Source organism: Cnephaeus nilssonii, assembly GCF_951640355.1.
Source record: "Cnephaeus nilssonii genome assembly, chromosome: 6".
Lineage (NCBI taxonomy): Eukaryota > Metazoa > Chordata > Mammalia > Chiroptera > Vespertilionidae > Cnephaeus > Cnephaeus nilssonii.
Window position 1 is genome coordinate 31,936,899 of NC_137077.1, and position 21,431 is coordinate 31,958,329.

Here is a 21,431-nt window from a genome sequence, read left to right on the forward strand (position 1 = left end):
ATGCTGAGCGATGGAAGAAATTGGAGATTTAAATCAGTTGACTATTTGGGTTTATAAATTCAACTTGCACTTGTGGTTAAATCAGCAGATAAAAGTGAAGTCAGAACAACTGGTGTTTTCAGTAATAGTTTTGTAGTTAATTAAAAAAACAAAATAAGACACTATAATAAAGCCAAAATTTATTGAGCACTTACGTGTCTATATATATGGATAGACAAAAAGCAGTCTATCCATATATATCACTTAATCTTCACAATTACCCTATGAAGTAGATACAAATATTACACCCATTTTATGTATAATAAAATCAAGGCTTGAAAAGATTACATGTCTCCTCAAGGCCACAGAATTAGTCTAAATGATGGGGCCAGAAATCACACCTATACAAATTCTGACTCTAGTCTTTATACTCTCAACCTTGCTTGATACCTCTTTTGTGGGCACATGGGGTTAGGAATCAAACATATGGAGTTATATTCCACATTCTCCAATATATTTACTATGTATGTGAGTTGAGGCAAAGTTCTTACATTTGTGAACAACAACAAAAAAATACTGCAGCTTTATCATGGAGATTGATTTTTTTTTTTCACCTGTCTAGTATCTTTTCTTAAAAAAAAAAAAAAAGAAGAAGGATAGCCCGGCTGGCATGGCTCAGTGGTTGAGCATTGACCTATGAACCAGGAGGTCACTATTCGATTCCTCATCAGGGCACATGCCTGGGTAGGGAGTGTGCAGGAGGCAGCCTATCAATGATTCTCTCTCATCATTGATGTTTCAATATCTCTCTCCCTCTTCCTTCTTCCTTGAAATCAATAAAAATATATTTTTTAAAAGAACAAAACAAACCAAAAACAACAACCATCTTTTTTCTGTGGGAAACAATTGGTCCCACGTTCTCAAATAAAAGATAAGCATATGACCATGCCCTAGCCAAAAATGCCCTTCATCCCCTCAGCTAAACTTGGATTTATGATAGAGCTATGAAGAAAGAAGCCCTAACTTTTTTTTAGTTTAGGACAGTGGTCGGCAAACTCATTAGTCAACAGAGCCAAATATCAACAGTACAACGATTGAAATTTCTTTTGAGAGCCAAATTTTTTAAACTTAAACTTCTAACGCCACTTCTTCAAAATAGACTTGTCCAGGCCGTGGTATTTTATGGAAGAGCAAAAATTGTGGCTCACGGGGCCAAAGAGCTGCATGTGGCTCGCGAGCCGCCGTTTGCCGACCACTGGTTTAGGATAAAGGACTGCATCTGCTTGAGCAGAAGCCATATGCACAAAACCAGACTTAAAATGAAGCCAGAGCTGAGAAAGGCAAAGAAAAATGAGAGCTGGAGATAGCGAATGAGCCCTAGGATGGCCATGCCAGAAGCTAGGCAACTCTTGATAGTTTCACTTATTTGAAACAACATCACTTCCTCCCCTTTTACATTCAAGACTGTTTGAACTGGGCTTCCATCACTTATGGCCAAAATAGCCCAAGCTAATCAATCACCTCACAGAGACAATGCATGCGAAAAACTCAAGATACCTGGAAAGTAGTAAGTCCTCAGTGAACGTTGGCAGTTTCTCTTGTTATTTTAGTTCTTACAGTTGACAGGTTTTCATACCAAAATTGGAGCTCTTAGACCAGGGTTGGAGGAAGAAGAAATGATCATGGCTCAGTTTCCCTGTATCAGGTATAAACAAAGAACAAAGGGACATGCTTTAAAAAGTCTAAGTAGTAAGTATTAAGGAACAACAAAAGTTAGTTTCTCTTGCCTCTCAGCCAATGTTAGCATTCCCGGTTGGCCTCAATGTGTCTCCAGAGGGGCCAGAACCAACTACTGCCATGTGTCCACTTTGTAGACATAATGTTCAGTCACATACCCATCTGATGTTCCAGATACAAATAACATTTTATAAAAACCAAGTCCCCACTTTACTGTGCTACTACTGCAGTGTCAACACTAACTTTTTTACAAAGCTCAAAACCTAGGGCCTTGCAAAAAACTAAGAAATCTGGTTCTGAGAACTTTCTTCTATATCACCCAAAAGTCCAAGGTCAGTAATTAGTGCATAGTAATAACGGAATCACTTAAGGTTTATATGGTTGCCGTATACCCGTTGCATCGATATGACAGAAAAGTAACTTTCCCTCTTCTGCTCCCTCCCTTGAACAGGCCTTATAATGTAAGAAGCAAGAATGGTTCCAGAGGAACTGTTGTGAACCTCTGCGTCAATCACATGAGCATTAAAACACGGCTCGCTAGTCATTACTATATAAAGTATTCTCTTGCTCTGTGGAAAATGGTTTCAAATAATTGTTGTGTTCGAACGGGAGTTTTGTTCTTTTTTTAAATAGCAATTTGAGAGAGAGAAAAAAATAGAAAAGAAGATATATTCAAGAAACAAACAAATATTGAAATAGTTGAATCAACTAATTGTCATCAAGTGGCATCATCATCTATAATAATAAAAAGCGTAATATGCTAATTAGACCAGACAGTTGAATGACTTTCCAGACATCCTTCCAGATGTCCTTCCTGACGACCTTCCAGACTAAGCTGGGGCTGCAAGGGCCGAGGCAAGCAGCCATGGCTGTGAGGGATGGGCCCCTTGCACGAATTTCGTGCATCGGGCCTCTAGTATTTGTATAGAAGTCACACATGATATGTTCCTAGACCTAAGAGGCAGGCTCGCCACCTGACAGTATAGTTGAAAAACTGAGGTACAACAGTAGCAAGAAAGGGACAAGAATCTGCCCCGACTAAAGCACGCAAATAAAATTCTCTTCTGGCTTTAAAAACACGATTATTTCTTCCAGGTCTCTCCACTGAACAGCTAAACATTGAGTAGAATCAGTCTGCAAAAATTTTCACCTTTAGTTCTGGCTTCTCTCTCTAGATTCAGCAATGTTGGTTTTTAACATTATTTGTGTGTGTGTGTGTGTTAGAGAATATGTGATATAAGATTAATGCACATATTGGCCAGAAAAGAAACCAATTGGGCTACACGTCAAACCTCAGGAACTCTCGATGTCCCTCTGTGACAGAAGCTGATGATGGAATATATGACAGTGCCTTAAATTCAAGCCAACAAAGACTCAGACCATTATTATAGACCAGAGCGCTTCAACTATGGTTTCTCTGTTGGAAAAAGTAGTAGGCAGTAGAAGGGTGGGTCCTTCTGACAGCTTTTGAAAAACATGGCCCTAAAGAGGACAAGCTTGCCAGTGGGCCACCCACGGAAAATTCTACTGCTTATACGAAGCATCACACTGAGTTATAAGAAAATCAATGAACAAAATATCCAGTCTAGCAATTCTTTCACACAAGTCTGGAGCCTTAGAAACTAAACAGAGAATGATGAGATAAGATGAGATGATGCCAATCTTTTGTGGAGTGGCCCTAGGCAAGTGATTGCTGTCTCACTTCCTTCAAGTATAGACTGCTGTTACCACTCTATTACTGATAATACAAAAAAGCAGCCTAACAACAACTCCTAGGAACAATACTGTGAGAATGAATTGTGTGGCCAGTGATTTAAGAACGAGGGAAGAAAGGTACAATGATTTACTATTACAAAGTGCTTTATCAACCAGCATATTACATAATGTGTTATAATGTACCATGTGCCCACGGAAACATGAAATCATTCATAGTTCTTAAGTACTGCCAGATGCGTAGCTATAACAAATTTCAACCCTTTCTGCGAATTCACCCACACACTCACTTCTCCAACCAATATTTCCACTGGTAACTGTCAGAGTTGAGAAATCATAGAACAGACCCTTATTCACATCTCTGTGGTAATTACATATCATTTGCTTCATATTTGGGTAGGGAACATGTCTTATTCATAATTTTATAACTAGGGGACTTGCCCTGTTCTAGTATGTAATTGGTGCTCAGTAAATGTTTATTGAGTGAATGAGTGAATGAATGAGCGAATGAACACACAGATAACAGTTAGACATAGCAAATAAAGGAGTGAACCTTAGTGATGGCACTATCTAGCCCAAGAAGAGTCTTTAGTGATAGAAACATGTAGAATGGAGGTGGTCAAAGACTGGCTCCTTCCCAGCAAGTCTATACGTTATTTCTGAGGATTAGCTCATTTGTCACTTGTCATAACTTTCTGGAATGTACAAGTAATCCTATTACAAAAGATCTTTGCCATTCTCAATGGAGGCATCTGGCTTTACTTAAGAATGCTGAATGATTTCACTTTCTAATGGCTGGGAACACAGTACATTACAACCTTTATAAAGATTGAGGAATCTCTGAATATTATAATATACCTGCGGTAGGTGAAGAAATACTTTAAAATTTGAACTAGTATTCCCTAAGGCACACAAATGCAATAAAATGGGGGAAAATTCTGAACTTGGAATCAGAGAATCTAGCTCTGCTACATACTTGCTCTATGATTTTGACCTACTTAACCAATTTTCTCTGAGCCTGTTTTAATCTGTAGCGACAACTTTCTGTAATAAAAACATTCATACGTCCAGGGTCAATGAGGTAATTTAATAAGACTTGTATGCAAAAGTAGCATATAAGTGGAAAATGCCACATTATAGTGTGACAACTAGTTATACAATGGCAGAGAAGTCTGTGGTGTACATAAACTGGGAGATCCTTCAGCTCAGAGTTCATGAATTATTTAACTTAGTGGTTCATGTCACTAGTACATGGCCTTAAAAACAATCAAATGAACCACCAATGTCAGTGGTGGAATTGGACGCACCAACCAGGTATCAGCATTCAATTTTCAGAGTGGCCATTCCAAGGTACCTTCTGATAAACTGTCTAATATGATGTTCTTCAAGGTGTGGTCCTCTGGCAACCAGCATGAGATTTGGCTTGTTTGCTTTTAAAAATGCAGGCTCCCAAAACTCATCCAAGGAGACCGTAAATGCATTATATCAAGCACCAAAGATAACTATTATGTACACTAGTATAGTAAGTTTTAAATTTACTTTTGAACATCCAGTAGCTATGGAACAAGATCAATTCCATCAGAGAGGGTATGTGCTCTTAATTTACATATTTTATATATTCATCTATTTATATTTATCCAAACTGCTTTCAAATACATCCAATAGAACATTAAAAAACAATGACAAATGGTTTAAAAACTTTATCGTAATCCAGAAATGTAAGATAATACAATTTTAAAATAAAGTTGCATCCATGATAAATTTAAATATGTTTGGTTTTTCTTAAAACATTTATGTGGTTATTATCTGCATCTCCACATGAGACTGTGCTAGCCTAATCTTGATTAGCTGCTGTCCCCTGGACTCCAGGTCTGGCTGATCACTCTGTGCCCTCCAACCCCTCAAAGTTGAGGAGAGGGTACAGGTTGCAGACATCAGGAACAGAAATAAGAAGAAGGCAAGACAACCACATACAAGTCACTTAGCAGTGATATTCTTGCTAATCAAAGAGCATAAGTCCAGTTTCCACAGGGATGACACTTGGTTCTAGTCACACCTAGGAATCCATGGAGATGGGTTTGAGCATATCCTATCTAATAAAATAGTAATATGCAAATTGACTGTACCTCTGCTACACCCACAAGCCACACCCACCAGCCAATCAGGAGCGACTATGCAAATTAGCCCAACCAAGTTGGCTGCGGCCACAGAGAGAGCAGGAGGCTTGGGTTTCCCCGGCAATGGAGGAAGGCAAGCTTTCCGCACACCCCGGCCGGCCCTGGACTCCACTCAAGGCTACAAAGTTTCAATTATAGAAGATAAATAAATCCCAGATAATAGGGCCTCCACTTGGGTTGCCGGGGGCATGGCCGGCCTGCAAACCACCACAGGTCCCTTACCCAGGCCACCCCACGCCCCAAGGGAACCCCCACCCTGATCCAGGACACCCTTCAGGGCAAACCAGCTGCCCCCCACCCGTGCACCAGGCCTCTATCCTATCTAATAAAAGAGTAATATGCAAATAGACCATTACTCCATCACACAAGATGGCTGCCCTCATGTGGACACAAGATGGCCACCACAAGATGACCAGCAGGGGAGGGCAGTTAGGGGTGACCAGGCCAGCAGAGGAGGGAAGTTGGGGGTGACCGGGCCTGCAGGGAAGGGCAGTTGGGGGAGACCCAGCCCTGCAGGGGAGAGCAGTTGGGGGGAACCAGGCCTGCAGGGGAGGGCAGATAGGGGTGACTAGGCCTGCAGGGGAGGGCAGTTAGAGGCAAACAGGCTGGCAGGGGAGCAGTTAGGCATCAATCAGGCTGGCAGGGGAGTGGTTAGGGGTGATCAGGCTGGCAGGCAGAAGCGGTTAGGGGCAATCAGGAAGGCAGGCAGGGGAGCAGTTGGGAGCCAGCAGTCCTGGATTGTGAGAGGCATGTCCGTGAATCGGGCCTAAAGGGGCAGTTGGACATCCCTTGAGGGGTCCCAGATTGGAGAGAGTACAGGCTGGGCTGAGGGACACACACCCCCTGTGCATGAATTTTGTGCACCAGGCCTCTAGTATAAGCTATTAAGGTAAAGGTTAGGTCATAGGACCTCCAAAATAAAGAACGATTAAATGGGTTCAATGTGCCCTAACTGGTTTGGCTCAGTGGATAGAGCGTCGGCCTGCGGATTCAAGGGTCCCAGGTTCAATTCTGGTCAAGGGCATGTACCTTGGTCACAGGCACATACCCAGTAAGGAGTGTGCATGAGGCAGCTGATCGATGTTTCTCTCTCATCGATGTTTCTAACTCTCTATCCCTCTCCCTTTCTCTCTGTAAAAAAATAATAAAATATATATATATATATATTTTTTTAAATGGGTTCAATGCTAAAGTCCATGATTTTTCATTGCCAAGTTCCCACAATGACCACTGTCAACCTTCCCATCTCTTCACTTCATGGTCTCCATGAAACATCAGTCCTTACTTTATCTGGCTCTGCTTTGCAAATAATACAAAGGCTCAGCACCCATAATTAGAAAACCACATGAATACTGAATTAACTCAGAGTAGGTGAGGGCAGAGTCAACTCTCCTATAAAGGAGTTTTGGTCTTGAGAAGAGACCAGGCTTATTGATCCATGTATTCCTTTCTTCTTTCATTCAAAAAATATTATAATGCCTCTAGACACTTACAATCTAATGATAGTGTGATATGAATAATTGGTCATTAAATACATAAATACAGAATGAATAAATGTACTGGGATTAAAATAGTTACAATTCTGCAATCACATCAATTTGCCAAAAAGATATAAACCTTTGTCCTGATTATCAATTGACATGAAGGGCTGATAAATGCACAAAGGTCTTAAAATTTGCTGTTACTGTTAAAAGAACAAGTGTCAAAAAACAAAAAACACAATCTGACGCATGTAGTTATTTGCAAGATTTAATAAAATCCTGAAGTATAAATGAATCCATTATAGAAAAGAAAATATTCTAAAATAGCTTCTGATTAAGACACAGTGAAAACGATGAACTAGCTTTACATAATGGGTGCGCAACAAGTGTTTATTGAATGAATCCTTGGAAAATCCTTTGTAGAAGTATATAGATAGAAATACAAGAGAGAGAGAGAGAGAGAGAGAATGAACACAATGTGTGCAAACTAGAATTGATGTTGTTTGTATGTAAACAAAATAAGCAGCAAATTCCAGAGTGTAACTATCTAGAGAGATATTTTCCAGTGTTTATAAAAAGAGCAGAGTAGAAAAATAAAGTGTGTTACATTTCTGCAGAAATTAGTTAATACATTACTGAAATAAAGTCACCTCTGGTAGAAAAGGCACCAGTGGTTAAAAGTTCACAGTCACCCTTAAAAAATGTTTTAAGAGAACAACAAGGAAAACATTACGCTTATTTGTAACTAAGCAATGGGGGAAAAGGTGAAGAGTAAGTAGTTACCCAAAATGGCACAGAGTTGAACCACAACACGATGAACACAGGTGGTCAGATATTCCATTTAACCTTTCACCTAAAAGTTGCCATCTTCCTGAAAGAACTAATTCTCCCAGTGGCTTCATTCTGCTTCAGAAGGAAAAGAGTCACTTTCTGAGTCAGAACATCACCCTGGTTTTCCTTTTGGGCTTTCGTTCCAAGCCTACCAAAACCCAACCCATTTTAATTTGTCTAAAGGTGGCCTGGCCAGCACCAGAATTTAATGCTTCCATAAATGAACTTTGATTGACATGAGAGATGACTCACTCACACACACACACACACACACACACACACACACACACACAACTTGTATTGCTGCCATTTGGTCAGTTTGGGGTTTGTTTTTAAAATGAATGCCAGTTGAGTCTGAGCAGAAGCCAGGGTGTGTTTTTATTTTATGTCTGAAATAAAAATAAAGAGCTGGGTATGAATAATCAAAGTGGCAGGCGCCTCCCTGGATACTTCTAAACCTTCCAAAAGCAGTCCTGAGGCTCAGCAAAATGTAATATAGTCAAAACAACCACAAGCAGCATTAATACCAAGGGGTTTGTCCCAGAAAAATAAAATCATTGCAATACAGGTTTCTTTGCAGTCCCAAATTCTAGTGCCTTTCAACATTATATTAAGTTAAAATATCCTTTTTTTGGAGGGTGGCAGTCCTAGAAAGAGTATTTCTAGAAGGTAGAAGGATATTAAGTAAAAGGTAGGTATTATTTAGTATAACTCTTAAAACAAGCAGAGATTCTTCCAATTAACTCTATATACTTTATCCTCCCTGTTAAACATAGGAGGCAGACGGTGAACTCCTTGTTATTCTGAGAACAATCATCAGTTTTATAGATTATACATATTTTTCACTTCCTTCTCTACAGTTTGCATTTTCTTTGGATAATGCACAATGCTTACACAATCAGGAAAGAGAAAGGACAAGGGAGGGGGAGGGGGCGGGGGAGAAAAGGGGAGGGGAGAAGGGGATGGGAGGAGAGAGGAGGGGAGGGGAGAGGAAGAGGCATTTAAAAAGCAATATGAAACTAAAAGAGAAACTAATCAGCAATGGATCGATTCTTAAAGAAATATACATGTAATGTTAATAAGAAAAGGGAAATTGGCAGATTAAATGGGTCTGCTATAAAAATGTATGGATTTTTTCCATCCCAGGAAAAGAATTATACATGAGAGGCAAGTATGCAACAGGATAATGGGAAATTTTGATGATATTGTTCCAAGAATATGGAACATAAAGTCAAAAGAAATCTGAAATCTTTCCTTCTATTATGGAATTAAGAGAAATGTAAAGTTTGGGGCGGGGGGGAACCTACTCCTAGATCCTGATGTCTTTGGAAGTAATTAGCCCTAGTATACGTCACGATGATAAATAAAATGATATTTCAGGAAACTTGTGATGGAGAAGAATCTCCCCCAGCACGTGACCTCAGTCAAATCAAATGGCACTGCCCAGTGGCAGAATGGAGCTTATTTCTCTTCAAGGTCTGCTACTGCTGATTTTCTCATGCCCTTGGCCAAACAACTCTTACAGTATCTTTATTTCAAGAAAGGCCAAAGCTTCTTATATACATTAGCACATTACCCCCAGTTTGTTTCTGAGATAGATAGGTATTGTGATCACTGGGCTAAAAGATACAGAAGGGCTGGCTCCGTGGGCCCTGGGAGTGCCCTGAACTCCTCTAATGAGGTGCACCCCCCTCCTCCTCTCATCCAGCCCTGAAGCCTCAAAAACAGGAACTGATTTTCATAAAGCCCCCCAAGCAGTTAGCACAGTCCTAGAAACTTAGCAGGAATTTAAATTAATAAATAAATGGAAGTGGAGAATTGAGCTCAGCCATTCAGAAAGATCTCTGGCTGCTGGCTGCTTCTGACATCAGAAAATCATGCTTAGAGTTGTCAAATGGTACTCCAGACCTAGGAACTTCAAAAAAGGGGGGGGGGGGGCGAGTCTTAATCCTGGGGAAGGAACCAATTGTAGAGATTTCTGTTAGCACTCTAAGTGACCATGATTTGTAAAGTGTTTTCAATTTTATTGTTGTTTTTTAATCCTAACCCGAGGATATTTCTTCCATTGATTGTATTTAGAGAAAGTGGAAGGGAGGGAGTAGAGAGAGAGAGAGAGAGAGAGAGAGAGAGAGATTTCTTGCTTCCCGCTCACGCCCAACCGGGGCCTGGGATCAAACCTACAACCCAGGTACATGCTCTTGGCCAGGAATCGAACCCATGACCCTTCGGTCCTCGGGCCATCACTCTAACCACTGAGCAACCACCCAGGGCCAATTTTATTGTTTTAAATCCGCGTATGGAAACTAAAGTCCTGCTTTCCACTCAGAGTCCTGCCTTAGAAATAGGTGTACTATTTCCTCCATGCCTCAAGTTCATGTCCTCGCACACCCAACTGAAGCTTCAGCACCACCCTGGCTCTGCCAGTGGAGTAAAACAACTAGCTTTTCTGCATGTGAAGTTAAAGTTTAATCATTTCATAGCAGTCATGTGATTACAACAGAGTTGCATGTTATTTTAGAGCTTCAGGATTATAGCATTACTGTGAGCGGAACGGACTTGAGCATCACCAGTGGAGACCCAATACCAGGAAGACTGTCCTGGGCGGAGAGAGCAGTGATTACACTGTGACGGATTAGGGTATCTGCTCAAGGAAAATCCCCAGTTAGGGACCACAGCAGGATCCCATCCATCACAGTACACATCAGTTCATAGAACTAAAACTCTTGAAGCATTTTTGGCAGCAGGGAGAACTTATAGCATCCTAATGCTTTTACAAGGCTGGGTTTTTCTTTTCTCCCCAATGTGCTTCAAGATTTCATAACATGAGAAATATAGGAGCAAAAGTTAAAATGTTTTAATGGTCCCCATAGACTATTTAAATAAACACTGTGATTGCAATTTAGGCAATCTGGAGTCCATTCAATATTAAATCCCTACCCTCAGCTACAGCTACTACACAAATAGGGAATTCATGGTATACTCCACATGGCCATTCCCTCTGCCACGATTGCCTCTTGACAATCTCGGGGAGGAGCGAGGCAGGCCTAACCTTACACCAGCTAAATCTGTCAACAACTGGAGGAAAACCTCTGCTGAGCAAACACACCGATCCCACTCACACAGCCTGTCTTTGTCCTGACTTTGCGACGCCACTAATCTCAGACTATCTTCAGCAGTGCAAGCAGAAACTTCTGCAACCGGCTGCAACAAAAAATGCCTTTCTTTATTTCCACACCCCGTATGTATATATTTATGCTGTCCCTTCCACTCCCCCCCCATATCCACCCCTTCCTACAGACCCAATCCTCTGTAAAGCTTGACTGGAGTAAATCACAAGTTATTCCTCATCTTAGAGAAATGCATGAAGAAAGAGGCAATAGGACTGATCATGTCCTTTGACCAGGTCCTTGTAAGAATAATACTCCGTAATGTACAGTTGTGTCTCTGCCAGGGGAAAGAGTAGGTCCAAGAACGAGGCAATAAATATCCTAAAATATGGTGTGCCAAATTGAAACAATTGGGTGGTGAAATACATAGAACCACAGAGTGTTCCTCCAACTGCTTTCAGACATCAGGGAATTCATGGGACCACGGGGCTCTTTTCATTTTTATGTTCTGTTGAAAAAAATATTGTATGGGAATAATATTTTGGTTATAGCATTCAAAAATATTATGACTTACTGAGATTTTTTTCCCCTAGTTATAAAGTGCAACACAGTCTTTATATTTAGGGAAGAAACCAAACATTTTTTAGGTAACATTTACCAATAAAATGAAAAAGCTACTTTTCCCTATGGAATCACCTATGCAATAGCTCTTAGATTAAGATATAGCGTATTTCTGTCACCCCTGATGCCTTATTTATGCCCTTTCCCAGCAATTCTCTACCAGATACAACCTCCACAGATTAGTTTTTTTCTAGAACAAAACTAGGCTAGTTTTGCCTAATCACCATTGATTGGTTGAAACAAACATTTTTAAAGCTTATATGACACACATTATCCTGCAAATTTTCCATTATTATCTCATTTGAAACTCATTTAATTCTGGGTATGAGGGGAGACTAGTATTTCTGCCCCAAGTTTCCAAGAAAGAGGATAACTAACTTGCTCAACATAAATCTGTATTTGTCATTCTTTAGCTATTTTAATCAGTTATGCCATACTTATACTGTATAAACCATTAAATATGCCCCCAATTAATAATCTAAAAATTAAATGAATGGTATAACAACAGTGTTAATAACAACTTTAATCGCATTCTATCCAGCTAAATGCTTGACTGCATTTCCTCATTTAATCCCCACACCAAACCCCATAAGGCAGCTATTGCTATCTCCATTTTACAGTTGATTCAAGAAGGTGAAAATATTTGCCCACATTTAAATAATAAGTGGATTCAGATCTTGTACTTTTTGATTCATCATGCTTGGTTCATAGTAAGTGCTTAAAAAAAGATGCGTTGAATCACTCCATTAAAAGATGAATAAAGAGCTTGAGGAAGAGTGGAGTATGTTGTGAAAATGCTAAGCAAAGTTGTTCATCACTTCCATGATAGAACTTACAGGAAGAAAAACTACAGAAATTAAAAGTTAGATGGACTCTTAGATATCTCTTGGTCCCTTCCCCTCATTGTAGAGATGAATAAACTGAAACGCAGACTGACCTGCTCAAGGGCACACAGTCAGGTAACATTGAAACATGGGCTGGCATTCAGGTTTCCCGATCCCCACCATAACTAGGTTCTCTTTCTATGGTTCTGAATTAAGCATACTGCATGGGTTCTAAATCAGTTTGCCGTTGCATTTGATAAGTTTATCAACACTGCAAAGAGCCATGACAATTTTATAAGACATTGAGAGGAGAAAGGAGGGATCAACGAAATATAGTGCAAGGTTCCTTTCCTCAAGATGCTTAGATATTTCATTGTCAAGATAAGAATGAACCCTTTGAGACAGTCAATATGATTAGAATGTGTGCTCCTGAAAGAAGAAAGCAGATTGCCATGTAAAGGATTGTATGATAAAGTATATCATTAAATATAATCAACCGCCACATTTTATGGAACAGATAAGCACAATGAAAGTAAGAAGGAATGAGATCAGAGTTGGCAGCAAATAAGAAACTTGAGGTCTGTTTAGAAGTAATCATAGGTTTACAGATTTTAGGAAAGAAATCATCAGCCCGGCAGTGTTGCTCTGTGGTTGAGCATTGACCCTTGCACCAGGAGGTCATAGGTCAATTCTGATCATGGTACATGTGTAGGTTGCCGGCTCAATCCCCTGGGGGTTGGTGCAGGGGGCAGCAATTAATGTTTCTCTCTCATCGATATTTCTATCTCTCTCTCCTTCTCCCTTCCTTTCTCTCTAAAATCAATCAAAACATATCTTTTTTTAAAAAGAAAAGAAATCATCAATGCTAACCCTCATGTCATCATACAGGAGGAAGTGTGCACCGAGAGATGCCAGTTTTGCCCACAGACATGAACTCCATGGTTATCAGCAGTGTGGTCATGGCCACTTACTTCCAGTTCAGGGCTCTGTTCATCACACCATTTCACCAACTTCTCCATGGGACATTGACAGAGAAAACCTACTCTTCACCCCACACAGTAAATAAATGAAAACATTAATAAAGTGGTCCACATGCCTTAAACAAGAGCCATGCATGTTACTTAGTAGTATAATGATCAAATCGCTCTTATTTTGACAGCATTGCCAGACTGGACTTTGGCACTCACTGCACATTAATTTCTTAAAGATTATTTTAAAATCAAACACAGATAAGTCATAGAGAATGTTTGGATACAACATAATCCTCTAAGTCATTTGCTATACTGAGTATGTATGGCTCGAAGGAGAGTAAACATGGGAAATACATTTTTTTAAATAATTTTTTGCTGACATCTTGTGACGGAATATACTTTTCTTCTCCATTTTACAATTGTCAGTGGTGCACAAGTGATTTCATTCTGTGAACCCTTGAGAAATGCAACCACATGCAAGCCTTCCAGCTGTTGTTCATCAAGAATTGTAATATTTATTTTGGAAGAAGCAAACAACAGCTGCATTAGGAGAGTATGAGTTCACCTGGTACCTATAGCATATGAGTTCAAATCCAATTTGCTAGCCAGTAAACATCTTGTAAAGGAACAACAACAACCAAGCCATCCACCCCAAAAATAAACCCAGCAGGTGCTGCAAATTTAAAATGTAGGCTCCATGGACAACCTTCACTTTAATCTTTATCTTACATACTCCTCCCACATGAGCTGTAATTAATGAGTAACTGTTGGGGATAATTATCTGGGAACATGTTTATTCTATCTGTGTCAATACCTCGTCGTGATGCCTTCTGTAAAAATGGCCTCTTCATTTTTTGAAATGATAACTTACAGTTGCTTTAAAGATGACATAGAATGTATTTTCAGCTCTCTTTCCTGATTTATAGCCATTTTCAATAAAACTGCCAACCAGGCATGAGAATCCACGAAAACACTTCAGGGTCCCTGAAGGACCATCTATCATTTTCAAATGAACATCTGTATTAGAAACCAGAATGTTTCAATAGTGATTCAAATTAGACCTTTTACCTAGCAAGTGCTCCAATTACACACTTCTGATATCTTGTAAAAGAAATTACAATGAATTTAAGCAATTCTCCAAAATCATGTAGAAAGACTAGACAATTTTTATTTATTTATTGCTTCTCTACTCTTGCTCACAGCTTTCGGTTAGTTGATAGAATAAACTTGAGCTTAAAAAGTGAAACACATCACATGACTTTTTAAGAAATCTCTACTACAATTTTAGTGGTTTAAGAAGTTATCTATTTCAGATAATCTATAAATTTTGTTGCTTTTACTAATTGGTCCCTTTTAGCATGACTTTTAAAGCGTGGATCAATTAAAATGATGTTAGCATGAAAAATTAAGAGATATCTTCTCTCTAAAAGCTATATTAAGTCTTAAATCTGTGAACTTTAATCATTTTTTTAAAAAAATATGTTTTTTAATTGATTTTTAGAAAGAGAGGAAGAGAGTAGAAGAGATATAAACATCAATGAGAGAGAAACATGGACTGGCTGCCTCCAGCACACCCCCTACTGGGGATCGAGCCTGCAACCTGGACATATGCCCTGATCAGAAATTGAACCGTGACCTCCTGGTTTATAGATCGAAGCTCAACCAATGAGCCACACTCGCCGGATGATCTGTAAAATTTAAAGTAAAATTGTGCCACTGGAAATTAAACACTACTATTTACTATAAAGATACTGAATATATGTTAATTCACACTCAAAATATGTTTATCTTTATTTCTATAAAAGTGCAATGTAGACAAAGTATAGAATAAGTTCAATGGAACCACACTGCTTCCATTTTTTTTTTCAAATTCACTTTTTACTATGAAATTCATAGATATTTCCAAATAGGAATATATGCCCTACCTGGTTTGGCTCAGTGGATAGAGTATGGGCCTGCAGACTGAAGGGTCCGGGTTCAATTCTGGTCAATGGCACATGCCTGGGTTGCGGGCTGTGTCCCCAATGCGGGGCATGCAGGAGGCAGCAGATCAATGATTCTCTCTCATCATTGATGTTTCTATTTCTCTCTTCCTCTCCCTTCCTCTCTGAAATCAATAAAAATATATTGTATAGATGCACTTGACCTCTAATGAGGCCACACATAAGAATCAAATGAATTGATTTCATCTCTCCCAACACTTTAGTGATGCCCATGATATATAAATTCTAAATTGTCACTAGACCACCAATGATACCAATTTCAACAGATCAAATCAAACCTGCACAGTCAGATTCTAATTCTATAGAAAGACAGCGAATGATCTCACAATCTTAAAGCAGGAAGAAACAAACAAGCGACCACCTGTACCTGGATAGCTACCAGCAGTGATTATAAACACTAATTACATTAAATACAGTTAAACACTGCTGTACACATTAGTATCTCTTTGATTAATGACAAGAGTAGTGGCAGACAGTAGCAATATGGAATCTAATGTTTATCCCCAAACAGAACATCAGTCATTTAGCCCAAATTTACCTTACTCCCACACAAACCTGGTGTCAGGCTCAATGTTTATTTCTGTGAATTACCACAAAAAACTCAATATTCTATTTAAGAAGGCATACTTTTTTCACATGATCAAAACTTTTACATGAAAAAAAATTCCAAAGCTTTTCAAACCACCGTGTTGAATTTGCTTTCAGCGTTTACCTGAAGCATTTATCACACCTCTCTCAAAAGTTTGGTGCCCTACTCAGAAATCTTAAACTATGACTATGCATGACCTGGAAAAATTGGTTTGCTATGCTTTTTTACCCTCCGATCATCAATTCGCTACCTTCCTGCTGATAGATCATGTACTTCATTAATTGTCACTGGCATTTAGAAACAAAGCCTGCAGGTTTTCCTAGTTTTATACCATGTGAGACTCTCTTTTAAGAGGCAAGAGTGTCAGTTAAAAGTCCTATTCGTCCACATCACAGCACCAGGATCTGAGTCAACTGTCCTGAAGAAGGAATGAAAAAGATATATTTAGTTTTAAAAGGGGTCACTGTAAAACTACAGACTGACCAATATATAGGGGCTAGAACCATAATCCAAAGCTGCCCGCATGAAGTTAAGAAACTTTTTATTGTTTTCATTAAGGAAATTATACTTTAAAAGACACAGCGGACCCCCAATTTAAAAAAAAGAACAAAACATGGTTTCAATAATCAAATTCTGAGTTTAAATGATCCTCAGCTGGAATCACACTGAAAGAAAAAAAACCAGAATCTCGTAGCTTGAGTTTTGTTTGTTTATTTGACTTTTGCTAAACTGCTTGATTCATGAATATGTTTTAAAGGAACCAAGGAGTACAAAGTAAAATTATACTAATGTGCTATGCGATACAAAGGAAACACTCAGAGGGTGCAAATGTCTGCACACAAAAACACGAGGCTTCTTCCCTTGTTTAATCTCTGTATGCTAATGTGTGTGTGTGTGTATGTGTGTGTGTGTGTGCACATAGTATGACATATATAGAATATACATTAGCAAATCAAAGAAATGAAGTTAGCCACTGGATATGAAGAAATGGACACTGCTGATTATTAGATATGGAGGGAAAGAGGAAGGTGGGGTGGATGATTGCTACAGATGGAAAACAAAAATGATTGTAACTTCACCTCCAATGGTTTAATTTAAATCCAGCTTGCAGAATGAGGGAGTGCTTGGGTTTTGTTTTGGTTTTTGTTGTTTTTTTTCTCAGAGCCCTTCTCCCACATGCCAACATGTGTGGCATCTAGCATCTGGGTTTGGATGGCTTATTATTATCTTTGTAAACATATAGTTTGATATTCCATTAATTAAAATGGTGACCATCACCCAAAACAACTTTTCTGCAGAGGGACCGTGTAAACCCACAAAACCCAGGCATGGGTTTGTTGAAGCTGCAGGCAGTTTTGTTTAAGTGAGCATTAAAGGCTTGGCAAGCCCTCTGTGCTCTCATTTTCTTATTCTCTATTATCTATCCACTTAATAATTTCAGAAACCTTAATCAGACTCTGACCAAAAAAATCCCCACACTGCTTGGGATAGAATGATAACGCCATCTGTTTTCATTCTTATGTGGGTTCCTTCCAGCCGTACCGTCCAGCATTCTGGTCGCTGACTTTATAACGATCCTGACATTATAGGTGCTTGAAGGGAAACTCTCCTATGCCACTCGCCTCTTGCCAACAGGCAGGATCTTTTCCATTTGAAAAAAGTCGGGAGTATTTTCATATTCATGTTGATTACATTGAATTCTATAGAGAAATAAGGCCAATCCCAATATTTAAAAAGATCCAAACGATTTCCTTCGTTTTTGTTGTTGTTGTTGTAATGGTTGGTAAGGACAAAACCTCCTAAATTCTTTAAAGAATTTATTTGACATAAGAGTTCTAATTCTCTTCAAGTCTGGCTAATGATTTTAAAAATAAAATATCTTACCCATCTCTAAAAATAGAAACAATCGACTTACTCAGAACCTTTCCACAATGACTGTCCAAATGTGCAGCTATCCTTACGATACCCCTTAAGAATTAGATTACAATATCATTGTTCAAATATAATGGATAAAGAAATGGCGATAGAGTTTCCTTCTAGTCATGGCAACAACTAAGAATTCAGAGCAAAGGTCAAATGCTTTTAAACTCTTTGGCACCGAAAAAAATTAGCCAATGATATGGAAAAATACACTCCAAATAATGCAGTTTTGCAGGTTTTAACAATCAATATGGAGCACCATATGATAGATATGGCTCCAGCAATCTGTATCAATCACGAAGATTGGCAGTGGCAAACGACACAGACCCATTTTTGTCAGGCTACCGCAGTCGATGTTACAGACTCTGTGTAACCAAGACTTGCTCTGGTGCTTTCCCCGACACACACACAGCCCCTTCCAAGAGCTGCTTCCAGCACATTCAAGGGCTTTTCTGAACCAAACCTGACTGTAAACCTTTGGAGACAGGCGCAGGATTCTTATGATGCTCCATGTTTTCCTTCCAAAGGCTGCATCTTTAATACATTATATTGGGTTTTTCCCATCACACATTTAACGTGTGAAATTTCTAAACTCTTCCCCTTCACTTATCTAAATTGAACTTTGGCAGCCAACAGTTAACTGTTGGAGAGTTGCTGGAAAACGGTTAAACCCTTTCTAGAACTGATTGCAAGAAGTATCAGTGCCAAGATAGAAATTTCAGTCTTCATCGTACACAAAATCAATATGTATGCCTCACTCTGGAAAGAAAGCCACCTTGAAAATAATTAATAAAACATCAAAGCTGCATGCAACTTCAAAAATCCACATGAGACTGAAACATTTGAAGCAATTAAAAGAAATTACTAATTTATATAAGGTGGTAATGCTCTTTGAAAGGTATTTGAAATCTCAGTACCTTAGAGTTTGGGCTTCAAAATGGCAATTTGATATCTTAACAACATACCCACAGCAATTATGAATGACACATTAAATACATAAACTTTCAAAAACCTTAAGAATAATTTGGAAATATTTAAATAACATCAAAAATGATAGAGAACTGCACCCTAATATTTTCATTGAAACATGATGCATAAGCAAAGTATTAGGATTTGGTAAAGTGAACTGACCTCATAAATCTCATCTATCAGTTGCATTGTGCTGTTCTGCAGAGTTAAGTTTTATTCATTCTTAAATATGTATGTTGTGCTTTGAGGTAAATATGTAAGAACTGGTTTAAAAAGAGGTCACTAAAAGGCACACCAGTTGAGAGAGAGAGACAGAGAGGGAGGGAGAGAGAGAAGGGAGGTGCCTGGGGATTTGAAGATGAGCAATAGTTTTGGAGGCTGTGAGTGCATATCTTGGACAAGGGTAAGCAACTGCAGAAGGAGGAGGCTGGAAACTGTTGGGGTAAGATAGATAAGGGCCTTATTTACCTGACTTAGGCACTTGGACTTTAGCTAGTAGGCAACTGGAAGTCATCAGAGCTTTTCCATCAGGAAGATGACATACCAGATTCGAATTTTTAAAAGGTAACTGGCATCATCAAATGAGATAAATGGACCTGTAATAAGAGACAGGAGTCCAGGAGTCTGCTCAGGAGGCTTTGTGATACACGGTGATGGATGGTGAGAACTCCAAGTGAGGTGGAGGCATGGTGCTTGACAGCAAGTTTCTGTGTGCAATCCATAAGGCCCTCACCCTATATGTCCAATTGATTTTAAGGAACTACAAGGCTGTCTAAAACTTCATTTAGCATTTCAAGAATACATATCTTTGTAAAACAATTTCTTTAAAAATTTTGAGAATATCCAAAAGATGCAATTTTCCTTTTTTAAAATTGTTTTTATTCTTTATTACTGAAAGTATTACAGATGTCTCCCTTTTTCTCCCCACTCACCCCCTCCACCTCGCTACCACCCCACCCCTACCAGGCCTTCACAGAACTATTGTCTGTGTCCATTGGTTAGGCAGGTATGCATATAAGTTCTTTGCTTAACCTCATGAGGTATACTTTATATACAACATAATGATTCTAGAACACCATCTTAGGCATTTTTAACCAATCATCTTAACCTCCTTAGCAATCATAGGATGACAACTTTTAGTGTTAGTGTAGATTTTTATGAATAAAACTAGAGGCCCAGTGCACAAAAATTCATGCACTTGCGGGGGAGGGAAGGGTCTCTCAGCCTGGCCTGTGCCCTCTTGCAGTCCAGGACCCTTCAGGGGATGTCCACCTGCTGGCTTAGGCCCGCTCCCCAGGAGATCGGGCTCCCCAGGGGATTGGGCCTAATCTGGCAGTGCTAAGGAGGTCCGACTGCCACTTAGACTCCCCTAGGAGGCAGGAGAGGCTCCCGCCACCACCGCTGTGCCTGCAGCCCTCAGCCCGGCTTGTGGCTCAGTGGAGCTCCCCCTGTGGGAGCACACTGACCACCAAGGGGCAGCTCCTGCATTGAGCGTCTGCCCCCTGATGGTCAGTGCGCATCATAGCGACCAGTCATTCCCATTCCCGGTAGTTCCACTATTAGGGTAAATTTGCATATTACCCTTTTATTATATAGGATTATTGTTACCATGACTTGGTGTTTCTGCATCAATGACTTGAGAGCCTCAAGTGACCTACTTCTCTATATGTCATTAATCTTTTACACCCGATACCCAAAAAAAGTACAACTGTGTCCAATTGCAAATGGTGGTCTCTCATCCCCATTAGTTTTGCTCTGTTTAATGTCACCTCATGTAGCTGGCCAAAAGGATGAAAAGACATGGTATTTGTTTGAAATTAGAGAAAATGTAGAATGGGTAAAAAATGCTCTAGACACGGAATTAAAGACCAAGAAGTTGCTTTAGAATTTACTTAGTAAGTTTTTTTCATTTTAAAGTGGAGAAACCTCAACGCAGTGAGATTAAGTAATTTGCCTACAATAAAATCAACTCTGAAAGGGATTTTCTAACAAGATTACAAGGAACCATGTAACTGTTCCTTGGAAGCTGTTTATTTTATAAATTGGAATATTGTTAATGAAATTTTGAAAAAAGCAATTTTCCAAGCACCTACAAAAGGTATGACATAAAAATAGTAAACATTATATTTTTACATTTTCTAAATAATGAAAATGTTTGTTTTATTTACATTTTTTATTAATTGAGAGACACAATCATTTAGGGATTATTCACAAAATTGCAGTAAAAATATTCTAATCCTGAAATGGCACTAAAACACATATACCTATTTTGAAACCATTAATTACTTCTTACCCAGATTCAATATATAAATTGAGATCAGCCAGTCCTTTGGGATATGTCATTGATAATTTAGATGTTATCACGTGATTGAAATGTTCAACTCTTCCTTTTGAGCTATCTAATATTTTAATAACTTTTTTTCTGATTATAACCTATAGGTGGTTTATATTTTGATAAATGATGAAAAATCTCTAATGGATTATTATCTAAGTCCACCTGTGAATTTTA

At 39.0% G+C, this 21,431-nt stretch overlaps 1 protein-coding gene across 5 annotated transcripts in view; it reads right to left on the reverse strand.

Annotated features, from left to right (window-relative positions):
- Positions 1-21,431, reverse strand: part of SOX5 (SRY-box transcription factor 5) — a 950,952-nt gene that overhangs the window by 480,062 nt on the left and 449,459 nt on the right. For all 5 annotated transcript variants that reach the window (XM_079773594.1, XM_079773592.1, XM_079773591.1 and 2 more), the window contains one exon: positions 1,537-1,675. The gene's annotated coding sequence lies outside the window, so the exon portion shown is untranslated. The remainder of the gene's footprint in view (positions 1-1,536; positions 1,676-21,431) is intronic.